We start from the raw sequence: 13,441 nt of genomic DNA, 5'->3' as shown, positions 1-13,441 counted from the left end.
GCGGCCAAGCTGATCACCCCATCGCCCGCTGTCCGGTTCGCCCGGACCGCCATCGCTCTCCAGCAGCCAGGTAGGCCGCCAGGCGGCGCCCATTGGTAGGGGGGGACGAATGGAAAACCGCTTTTAATACCCCTCTCGGTCACTTCGAATACCTCGTCATGCCTTTCGGCCTCACTAATGCCCCAGCTGTATTCCAAAATCTTATCAACGACATCCTTCGCGATATGCTCGGCCGCTTTGTTTTCGTTTATTTAGACGACATTTTAATTTTTTCCGCCACCCTAGAGGAACACATCCAACAGGTCCGGCTAGTCCTCCAGAGACTTCTTATAAACCGGCTGTTTGTCAAGGCCGAAAAATGCACCTTTCACGCTTCCTCTGTTTCCTTCCTGGGGTTCATTGTGGAGAAGGGGCAGCTCCGAGCCGACCCTGCCAAGATTCAGGCTGTGGTCGAGTGGCCCGCTCCTACAACAAGGAAGCACCTTCAGAGGTTCCTGGGCTTCGCTAATTTCTACCGTCGGTTTATTAGAAATTTCAGTCGAGTTGCAGAACCTCTGACTAAGCTCACATCCACTAAAGTACCTTTTCACTGGACCCCAGACGCCAATTCTGCTTTTGAAAAACTTAAGACACTGTTTACTTCTGCTCCCGTGCTCATTCACCCTGACCCCGCCTCTCAATTCTTTGTCGAGGTGGATGCTTCCAACACCGGTGTGGGAGCAGTTCTCTCCCAGCGCTCCACCTCCGACCACAAGCTGCACCCCTGCGCTTTCTTCTCACGCCGCCTGACCCCCGCTGAGCGGAACTATGATATTGGCAACAGGGAACTATTGGCTGTCGTCCTGGCGCTGCAGGAGTGGAGGCACTGGCTGGAGGGTTCAGAGGTCCCCTTCATCGTGCATACGGACCATAAAAACCTTGCTTACCTTCGATCCGCTCAAAGACTGAACCCCAGACAGGCACGCTGGGCCCTTTTCCTCAATAGGTTCAATTTCACACTGACGTTCCGCCCAGGCTCCCAGAACGGCAAACCAGACGCCCTTTCCAGACTGCACTCCCCTCCCTCCGAAGAGGCTCGCCAGGAATCTATTTTGCCCCAGTCCCGCATCCTCGGGGCCCTGCAATGGGATGTTGAGAGGCGGGTTGAAGAGGCCTGCAAGGACGACCCCCGCCCTGAGAACTGCCCTGCCGGGCGCCTGTTTGTAGTCCCGGGACTGCGCTCAGAGGTACTGCGCTGGGCACATGAGTCTAAGTTGGCGTGCCACCCAGGAGTGTCCCGCACCATGTTCCTTCTCTCGCAGCGGTTCTGGTGGCCTTCCCTTCGCGCGGACACAAAAGCATTTGTGGCAGCCTGCCCCATCTGTGCCCGGAACAAGCCGTCTCATCAGGCTCCGGCGGGACTCCTTCGCCCGCTGCCCATGCCCTCCCGTCCATGGTCTCACGTGGCTCTGGACTTCGTGACAGGCCTCCCACCGTCCTGCGGCAACACAGTCATCCTGACGATGGTGGACCGATTCTCCAAACTGGCCCACTTCGTCGCCCTTCCCAAACTCCCCTCTGCCCTCGAGACGGCTAACCTGCTGGTGCGCCATGTGTTCCGGCTCCATGGCATTCCCCTCGATGTGGTCTCGGACCGGGGGCCACAATTCTCATCTGCGGTGTGGAAGGCTTTCTGCAAGGCGCTAGGAGCGTCGCCCAGCTTGTCGTCTGGTTACCATCCTCAGACTAATGGCCAGACGGAGCGGGCCAATCAGGACTTGGAGGCCGCCATCCGATGTGTGTGCCATCAACAACCCGCCTCCTGGGCCCTCCACCTACCCTGGATAGAGTACGCCCGTAACACCCTGGTTTGTTCTGCCACCGGCCTCTCCCCATTCCATGGGGCCTATGGATATCAGCCTCCGGCCTTCCCCTCGTTGGAGTCGGTTTCTGCAGTTCCCTCTGTGTCGTCCCACCTACGGCGTGCTCGCCAGGCATGGCGCAACACCAGGGCAGCGTTGGCACGAACGTCGGAACGGAATCAACGCCTGGCCAACCGGCATCGCACAGTCGCTCCGGATTATAAACCTGGACAAAGGGTCTGGCTGTCCTCCCGAGACCTTCCTCTCCACACGGATTCTAAGAAGTTACAGCCCAGGTACATTGGCCCATACACCATCGAACGTATCATCAATCCCTCCTCCGTTGTGCTTCGCCTCCCGGACTCCCTCAGGATCCACCCGGCGTTCCACGTCTCCCTCCTCAAACCGGTCACTTCCAGCGACCTGAGCCCTCCCGAGGTGCCTCCCCCTCCTCCCAGGCTTGTCGATGGTCACCCAGCATTCACGGTCAAGGCCATTTTAGACGTGAGAAGAAGGGGCAGGGGTTTTCAGTACCTGGTAGACTGGGAGGGGTATGGTCCCGAGGACCGCTCCTGGATCGCTCGCGCCCTTATCTTAGACCCCACTCTCTTGGCAGACTTTTACAGCCGTTTCCCGGAGAAGCCAGGTAGGCCGCCAGGCGGCGCCCATTGGTAGGGGGGGATACTGTTACATTCCATGTCCTCGCTTGGTTCCTGCCTTCTCCTTGTTTTCCCTCTCTCTTCAGACCCCACACTCCCAGCGGGAGGCGGAGCTGCTGGACGCACCTGACTCCAATTGACACCGACCTACTTAGGCCCTGTGCTGCCAGCTGTGAGGCGTCGGATTATTGAACCTGCTGCTACACCAAACGCCCGAGCTTTGTTCTCGCCGATTACTTTTTGCCTCCAGCAGCTACCTGCCTCAGCCAGGGTAAATTGTGGCTTTGTTTCTCATGGTACGTTTTTCACCATCGCTTTTTGTTCAAGTTTCGTCCATTAAAGACTCTGACAAAAACCTGCGCCTCTCCTCGCCTCTGCATCTGGGGTCCAAACAAACACACGCCACACCGTAACAGCCTCCACCTCACTCTGAAGCGGCTAGCGGTAGTACAAGGCCGCAGGGTAGTCCCGGCCAGCGACGACGTCCGATCATATATTAAGTCACGTTCACCTCGCTGCAAGTTTTGGCGCTGGATTGTTATATATGAGCTTCACAGCAACTATGGTGCGTTCAAGGACTGCCGAGCAAAGTGTTAAATGGCAACGCTTGACAAAAAACATTATCAGTGAAGCATGAAGACATAAACATGTAAAAATGGTGGGTTTTTGGCACAATTTAACTGCAGTACATTTTAACTGTAATATTTCTAAATGATTACCTTAGGGTGGATGAGGTGTTTTCTGCAGAAAAAAAAGCCTATTTTGGAATTTGCGGGCCGTGAATGTGCTGGAATCTAATGTACATTTCTCTTCTTGTCCTTCTGCACGCTGCAAAAATGCACATCTACTGTTACAGAGCTGTTACTTAAAATAAGCAAAATGATCTGTCAGCAAAACAAACAATGCAGTGCAAACTACTACAACCATAGAGAAGATAATATAAATAAAAAGAAAGCTGGTCACTATAATAATTCATGATGTGTTTCAACCTCCGGAATGCTGGGTTTGTGTGATGATGATTAGAATGTAACATTTAAAATCCAACACGTGTTGACTAAAACGGTAAAAATGACTAAGGTGGTTTTCTGAGGCGTTTAGCTCATGCGCGGAAAAGCATTGTCAGAAACGCATGCACACCTTCCTTCTGTTTCGCTGAAGCAGAACCAACAGAAATGCTTTCCAAGTCTGAGGTTTAAGAGCAGCTGCTCCCCACTTTTTACTGTGAGTTGGCATAAGTGATGGCCCTGTGGGGAAGCCATTAGCCCCGGGTTGTCTCTCTCTCCTTCTTTTACTCTGAGACAAACACATACACACATACATGACGTAGCGCACAGCTCTTATCTGCACCATTCTCAAGACCGTTAGCATCCGTCAGCGGTTGTTTTGTTTTAACCTGCTCCCACAAGGCCAGTGGAGTCTGCGAAGCTCTGCGGGCAGTAAAGCCATTAGTGGATGACCCGCACTGGGCCAATGGCTTCATGCTCATGCTGACATTTTTGGCACGCAGCTATGTACTTTTATTGGCTCTCGGTATATTCTGACAATTAAATGAGATATTATTAAAATATAATACAGTGTTCCCTCATTTATGGCGGGGGATGAGTTCCCAAAATAGCCTGCAATAAGTGATTTCCACTAAGTAGCCAACTATATTTGTTTACAATAATTATATATGTTTTAAGGCTGTAAAACCCGTCACCATACACTTTATACACTTTTCTAAGAGTCGCATTAACATTTTCGCTCTTGTTTAAACACTGTCAAAGCTCAAATTTTGTTTGAATTTTAATGATCAACCTACTAGGGTGGATGCAAGAAATGATAAAGTGACTCACGTGTGTTTCACTCCTGTGGCCGTGCCGTGTCGTCCTGGCGCCGTTCGGCTGTAGCGTGTTTGTATCCTGGTTAAAACATATTGTTCCTGTTGTCGTCACACGGTTAGCTTCTTCCCTTTCTTCTGTTGTTTACAGTATTAGCGGTTAGCATGCAGCTCATACACGGTTAGCTAGTTTGGTAGCCTTGACCACAACAGGAGATGCCACAAAGGACATTGATTGACAATGGTCGACAGCCAATCAGGACGCAGAAGACAATAAACGGTGCAGACCCAAGAGAGAGAATAGAGAGACGCTGCAGCCTCGCACTAAAGCACAGAACTATAAACTCAACTTCCCACAATGCAATTCTTCTTAAAGGGCCAGGTTGGCCTGTAGCAGCGTTCATACACTGTAAAAAAAAAAAAGGACTAAAATTGCACAAAACAAATCAGCGAAACAGTGAGTCTGTGAAAGGTGAATTGCGATGGAGCGAGGGAACAGTGTATTAGCTATTACGCTAATAACTATTTCTTTTGTCACCTATGGCATGGTAAGGTATGCAGTGGCAGCAGCAGGGGAGTCCTCATGGCCTACAAATGTAATTTATGTCTAATCCCAATCATTTTGAACATATCTTTCAGTAAAAATCGCTGAATTTGCAAATTTTCTGATCAAATACAAAGTAGAAGCTTGAGATGATGTCTCTCCTCTCGGCTCAAGAGCGCAACGTGTGAGTGCACTGTTTGCCAGCATGTCACCAACATAATGTTGCAGAAACATTTCTCCTACACCATGACTTTCTAGAGGCCGTGTCATGTATTTAATGTGTGACATCATTATTCTTGCTCATCGGACATTAAAATCAGAAATGTCGTACACCGAGGCGCTGCAGTGCTCCTCACCGTGAAAGCGTGTGAGCTGGAAGGTGCTTGTCGCTGCCATCCTTCTCCAGAGAGGAAAAGCTTGACTTCATTGAAATACACAACAGCAGTGTCAGCTACAGCTAGATTTAGCAACGAGTCAAATGCAATAAAGACATTTTTATCTTTTGCTGAATGAATCTGGCTGCCAAGATGGAGGATTGTATGTATCCAAGCTCAATAGCAGGTGATCAGACAACAAAGTAACTGAGTTTTTCCTGGAGAAGGATGGGGGCATGGACTTTGTACACTAATGAAAGGTAAGACCACAAATGTTTTTCAGTTAAAAGTCAATGAATAAATTGGACTGAGGCACTAAAGAACATCACATCTTCAGTAATTATGCACACATTCAAATGCCGGAGTGTTAATACAAGGTGCATCCTTTTATCTGTTCTCTGATTATTAAAACACCTGCACAAAAAGCACATCTTCATGTTGTTGTCTCCCTTTTCACACATCTGTGCTAATTTCTATGGGCAGAATTCATTACCATGGAGACAAACACCACGTTGGCCCAACCCCTCCTCCTCCTGCAAGCTGCAAAATTATAAGGAGAAGTCACTCAGAATAGCACATTGGCCACAAATAGCCTAAGAAATCAGAGGATTGGAAATATTCTGACACATCAGAAAGGACCTTTTCTCTTCAAATGTCAAGTGGACTGAAGTGCAGTCACTCTCATGTAACACACTCTGCAAAAGAGAAGATAAGACACGTACTGGCTGCTTGGTGAGGATTTCTGACCCTGTGAAGAAAGCACCAGAGTGGCTGCGTGGAGTTTAAAAGTCGAGGTTATGCTTTTCCTCTGAGACTTCATTTCAGAAAAGACGTTTCTACCAGCTGCATCAAACCCTTTGAACGTCCGCGGTTGCTGGCAGACACACGACCACATCTTGGAGGCAGTCTGTTCTAAATTAATTGAATGAATGAATTAGTGAATTCATTACAATTTCTAAAGCGTTCTATAACTCTCTCGTCCCCTCTTGTTTCCCACTGTAAGACAGCGACTGCACTCACTGTATGAGGATTCCCATTAGGCTGCAGAGCTTCTTTCCGAAGTGTCGGCTACATAGCAGCAGTTGAATAATTCAACGGAAATAAAGGGCTTTTTTCTGCACAACAACTACATGAGCTATGATACGTCATACATAAGTTGTAGGACGATTTAAAGCTCAATTCTTCTGCTTGACTTGAGCTGACGTAGGACCCCGGGAACCTCTGATCCTGCACTCGTGTAATGGTGGCGTATTTTCAAGCAGTATTCGTAGCATTGAACAGCAATAAACGGTTTTGTTTGAGTTGACAACAGAAAGGCTCGACTCAAGAATAATGAGTGCACCTTCCAACAAGCCTGTGAAGACAGTCGAGTGGAATTCGTTAATGTAGACGCCCTTCGGACTGGCTGACATAAGCCGTTGTTGACATAACCAAAACCGAAACAAGACATTCCTTGGACATTAGCGGTGATTTTCGCTGGAGAAATAACGAGGATGTTTGAAACTACGGCAGTTTGTTGACTTTGTTTTCCCCCATTAGTGCATATTTTCATTTTGGCATAACTTTCATAACTTCCTGTCCTCACTAGCGTCCCAACTCACTTAGCTGACTTTAGAGTCCATGCATGTTTTTGAAATATGGGAGGAAGGCGGAGCACACACACAGATGCCTAAACGGAGATATGAACCCAGATCTTCCAGATCTCCTGAATGTGTGGCCCACATGCTAACTGCTAAGCCACCATGCGGCCCATGAGTATCATGACATAAAATATATGACAACTGTATTGTTTTGTGTGCATTCCATGAACAAATACACCACACAAACACACATCATCACGATGAGTCAAGGATTTCCTGGCCGGAATCTGTCTATATTGTCCCAACTCTAAAAGAACGACTATCTAGAGACTGAGTCACCAACATGTGTATGATTTGTTTCAACACTCAATTCTGAGGACTAGTTTGTTAGGCGCACTGTTTGGCCGTACGATAACCGAGACAGTGTACAAAAATCAAGACATTTGTAGCAATAACTTTAGTTGAAAACCAAATCACTGAAGTTCCACTGTAAAATGTAACAGCCCTCTTCTGCGGAAGAACGTGCAAGTCAGATTTGAAATGTACATGTTGAGCTCAGTGGCGATTGTTTCCATTTCCTATTCTGCCCTCTCGTTGCCCACGTCAGCACTGCTGAGACATGTTAGCGTAGGGCTCGAACACAGAAATGCACACAAGCACAAGGAGCAAGTAGAAAAGGTGGCGAAGACGGCAAAGACACAGTAGATTCATAACACCAGCACGATCCAGCTGAAGCTCATGAAGAACTTGGAGCATCTTAACTCTTCTTCTCGGGGTCATCAATCACCGGCTCTTCGCTCCACTGTGACTTCATTAGCCTGATAATAGAAGCCACGCTACTGGTCAGCCAATAAGTGTTTGCATTTAACTATGATTAAATAACTTTTGGTTTTTGTTCACACCTCATATATGCTAGTTGCAGCACCAAAGCTAATTTCACAGTGCAATTGTACACACTCTTGTCACTACTGTATGACTTTGGAGATATTTTATCACTTGAGTGAAGTTGCCCCACTTCAACAAAATGCTGCTGTTAAAATGGTTGTTTGTGCAATTGAATTTACGACATTAAATGTGATTCCATAAGCCAGTTTGAGTTCCCCCAGCCCCTCATTTGCTCCAAATGAAACCAAAGTGGCCTTATCAAAGACTTGCTAAGTTTGCTCCAAATCGAGCCAAAACGCTGGCGTTCATTAGTGCTGTGTTTGCAAGAGCGAGAATGCTGCCATTTGTTTGTGCTGCGTTGGTGCTGGTTTGTGCCGTTACAGGTGGTGTTAGTTCCGGTCATGCTTAAAATGACCAAAATACGGCAAAATACTGTAAGTATTACCTGTTATCATGAATGTACCTGCGACACGGTCACAGCATGGATAGAAAACCATAAACTGTATCAGTATATTAGTATATCAGTATATCAGTATGTCAGTATATCAATATATCAGTATATCAGTATATCAGTATATCATTATATCAGTATATCAATATATCAGTATATCAGTATATCAGTATATCATTATATCAGTATATCAGTATATCAATATATCAGTATATCAATATATCAGTATATCAGTATGTCAGTATATCAATATATCAGTATATCAGTATATCAGTATATCAATATATCAGTATATCAGTATATCAGTATATCAGTATATCAGTATGTCAGTATATCAGTATATCAATATATCAGTATATCAGTATATCAGTATATCAGTATATCAATATATCAATATATCAGTATATCAGTATGTCAGTATATCAGTATGTCAGTATATCAATATATCAGTATATCAATATATCAGTATATCAGTATATCAGTATATCAGTATATCAATATATCAATATATCAGTATGTCAGTATGTCAGTATGTCAGTATGTCAGTATATCAGTATATCAGTATATCAATATATCAGTATATCAGTATATCAATATATCAGTATATCAGTGTATCAGTATATCAGTATGTCAGTATATCAGTATATCAGTATATCAGTATATCAGTATATCAGTATATTAATATATCAGTATGTCAGTATATCAATATATCAGTATATCAGTATATCAGTATATCAGTATATCAGTATATCAATATATCAGTATGTCAGTATATCAGTATATCAGTATATCAATATATCAGTATGTCAGTATATCAGTATATCAGTATATCAATATATCAGTATATCAGTATATCAGTATATCAGTATATCAGTATATCATTATATCAGTATATCAGTATATCAGTATATCAGTATATCAGTATATCAGTATATCAATATATCAGTATATCAGTATATCAGTATATCAGTATATCAGTATATCAGTATATCAATATATCAATATATCAGTATATCAGTATGTCAGTATGTCAGTATGTCAGTATATCAGTATATCAGTATATCAGTATATCAGTATATCAGTATATCAATATATCAGTATATCAATATATCAGTATATCAGTATATCAGTATATCAATATATCAATATATCAGTATATCAGTATGTCAGTATGTCAGTATGTCAGTATATCAGTATATCAGTATATCAGTATATCAATATATCAGTATATCAGTATATCAATATATCAGTATATCAGTGTATCAGTATATCAGTATGTCAGTATATCAGTATATCAGTATATCAGTATATCAGTATATCAATATATCAGTATGTCAGTATATCAGTATATCAGTATATCAATATATCAGTATGTCAGTATATCAGTATATCAGTATATCAATATATCAGTATATCAGTATATCAGTATATCAGTATATCAGTATATCATTATATCAGTATATCAGTATATCAGTATATCAGTATATCAGTATATCAGTATATCAATATATCAGTATATCAGTATATCAGTATGTCAGTATATCAGTATATCAATATATCAGTATATCAGTATATCAGTATATCAATATATCAGTATATCAGTATGTCAGTATATCAATATATCAGTATATCAGTATGTCAGTATATCAGTATATCAGTATATCAGTGTATCAGTATATCAGTATGTCAGTATATCAGTATATCAGTGTATCAGTATATCAGTATATCAGTATATCAGTATATCAATATATCAGTATATCAGTATGTCAGTATATCAATATATCAGTATATCAGTATATCAGTATATCAGTATATCAGTATATCAGTATATCAGTATATCAGTATATCAATATATCAATATATCAGTATATCAGTATATCAGTATGTCAGTATATCAGTATATCAATATATCAGTATATCAGTATATCAGTATATCAATATATCAGTATATCAATATATCAGTATATCAATATATCAGTATCATTTTGCCCATGATGACATCCCAGTGTCACAATACATCGCTCAGTTGATGAATGTGTCAAATGCCTGCCTTGAGAACGTTTACTGAGAAGCATAATAATTAAAACTAAGAGAACTGACTTTTAAAAAAAGAATACTGTCGTATTATATTATTATTGATATCGATTCATAAAATGGACGTGTGAGAAACGTAGTTAAGGGGAGGGTGCAGGAGCTGTTACATAATCTACCAAACTGTTCTGTCTCTTCCTGGGAATCCAACCTTCACCTACTAAGTCAGGGCCCTTTGCTCTTCACGTGATAAGCTGATTACTGCCTTGGCTTCGTCCTGTCGCAGACGCACAACTGGAGGTCTGATGGAGCGGAGCCAAATACTGAACATTGGAATACTGAGAAGGACGCGTGAGATTTGAGAATTTGTTTGGAAAATGAACTGTGTTTGTGGCAAAGTTACTCTTTTCTATGGATGAAAATGCCTCTCAACACAAATCTTTGTCCTTATTTTGGCTAAAAATGTACAAAGAAAAGCCCCAAAAAACATGTTCTAAAGCATCTGAAGCACCTAATCTGGCTGTTCTCATTAAGTTGCAGTTCATGTTCTCATTGGCCGCGCAAAGTAGCTTCAAGCTGCTAACCTCCTTTCCACTGCGGCGATGCAAAAATTAACATTTTACTGCTCTTAAATTAGACGCCTTGTTGGGGTAGAAAATGAATGTGCATATTTCAAAACACAGCTCGCCAGCACACGCAGGACTCATCGTGTTGTTTTTCATTCAGGCTGCAGTCTTGAGCGAAGACTTGAATGACGAATGACCCCATCATGTGATATGAGCTCATCGGCTATCAGGCGGAGGTGGAAAGTTTAAGTGGCTTTATTAAAGATGATGTCCGTAAGCTCTCGGGAGACGAGACTGAGCTGGGATTGTGGTAGGGATACATTTGTAACCCAAGAAAGGCAATAATACTGATTTGGTATCATAGTTTGCTTCAAACCAGAAGACCAGAGCTCGATTTTGAGGTCAGATAAGGTCATCTTTTTTCAACCACTGAAAATGGAATGTACCATCACATCGGTGAATTAACAATGCTATATTTCAATCCAACACACCAACACTCACACATAAGATCAGCGGGTAGCTAACAACCATGCGGGTCACGACAAAGCACACTTACAGCGAGCCAGCTGGCGCAACGATGTTCCGCACCGGCCAAAAATGACACACACTCTCATTTTATTGATTGAAAACTTTGACTGATAATGTACACCAAAGCCCAGAAGCCCAGAAAATGGACATATGCCAGTCATGCTCTATGCCAGGGGTGCCCATAGTGCAGCCTGGGGGCCTTTTGCAGCCCGCAGCAAACATCTTATTGGTCCTCACGTAGTGTACAAATACAATTAATTCATTATTAATGAGACATATTATTAAATATTACAAGGGCTGTCAAATGATTCCCATTTTTGATCAGATTAATCACAGTTTTCAAATGAATTAATCATGATTAATCACTATTTAAAACTATGGCTAAAATATGGCAATTTTTACTGTAAAAAAAAACACACTGGCTTTTTCTCTTTACGGAAGGACAGCAGTGACAAGCACCTTCCAGCTCACGCACGCCCCCACCCCTTCAGGATGAGGCGAGTACTGCGTTCTATAGTCCAATTAGCAGGTATAACGATGTCACACTTACATCAAAGACACGACAGGCTGGACAAAGTCATTTCTTTCTGCAGTAAACATCTCATTCACCGTACGTCTGTAATAGTTTTTAAATATGTGACAATACGGGTCAAATGTACAGCGTGCATGCTCCATTGTTAAAAAAGCCCACAATTTTTGCATGTTTATGTCTTCATGCTTCACAAATATTTTTTCGTCGAGTGTTGAGATTTTGCACTTTGTTCGGTGGTCCTTGAACTCACCGTGGTTGCTGCGAGACTCAAAAGTGAAGCTTATACGTACATAATATCCACGTGCCGATTCATCTGTTCATCGTCAAGGTCAAGGTCAAGGTCAAACGTGTTTATGTAGCACATTTCCAACAGTTAACTGTCCAAAGTGCCGATAAAACGCAACACTACACAAAGAAACCCAACAATAAAACGCACAATTGAAAATAGAGTCAAAACAATACACACAAATAATGACATTAATAAAACAGTACAAACAATATCTTATATTATCATCGCACATTATCATTCATTCATTCATTCATTTTACAGTTAAAATACATTTAATGTATGTGTGAGGCATATTGAAGAAAGAAGGGGGGGTTCTGGAGCTCAATCTAATGGAATAGTCACAACAGTCACTTTTATTGCAAATGTCGATCCAAAATTGGAGGAGAACGACAATGTCAAGCAAGCAGGAGGGCTTGGAGGGGGAGGGGGAGCGAGCCGTGTGTCAAAAGTAGACATTTACAGCATATGGGTGTACGATTTGTGCTCCATAAATAAACGTGCCTTGCCCTGCCTTGTGTATCGGTTACTCGCTGTCCCAGAATGTAAACCCGCAGAAAGCAAGGATCTACCGTATACATCGAAATGAATGACAGAACAGAAGGGGGCATTTATGCTCCTGAAATGGTCTCACCGCTCTGATGAAAGGACATGTGACCTATTTCCCGTATACTGTGACCCCCATGTAGACATGCAATTGAAGCTGCTGTAAAATCAGCGTTTCCGTCTTTAAGCCGTTCACAGTCGTGGTCTTTGTGTTGTATGCTCCTCAGCAGTAATAAACTCATGTGACTCAATGAAGAACGCTGCGCTACAAACGCACTATGTGACTCCATCTACACGATGCCGGTTTATTTGGGAGGATGGCTGCAGTGTTCCACATCAGTGTGCTTAAAATAGTTTGTCTATTTTGATGCAACTTGTGAAGTCACTTTGAAGCCAGATAAAGACGCAGCCTCGTGATGTCTTTTCTGCTGAATGTTGATCTTACGGTAAGGAATTAGCAAAGGCATTTGACACTTCACATCATTTCCTTGTTTGAAGTATGTTGCTTCTGCTGTTTTCTCCATTGGTTTGGCTCATTTCTTCCATCCATCCATCCATCTTCTATGCCGCTTATCCTCACCAGGGCCGCGGGTATGCTGGAGCCTATCCCAGCTGACTTCGGGCGTGAGGCGGGGAACACCCTGAACTGGTCGCCAACCAATCACAGGGCACATAGAGTATAGACAAACAATCATTCACACTCACACTCATGCCCAACCTAGGCCGCCGTGCAGCCCTGGCTCATTTCTTGAAAGAGAAATTTACATTCTCACTTATTTAATCGACTTATTTCAATTCA

This window comes from Dunckerocampus dactyliophorus, chromosome 12, assembly GCF_027744805.1.
Source record: "Dunckerocampus dactyliophorus isolate RoL2022-P2 chromosome 12, RoL_Ddac_1.1, whole genome shotgun sequence".
NCBI classification, from domain to species: Eukaryota; Metazoa; Chordata; class Actinopteri; order Syngnathiformes; family Syngnathidae; genus Dunckerocampus; species Dunckerocampus dactyliophorus.
Note: the sequence above shows the minus strand (reverse complement) of the source record.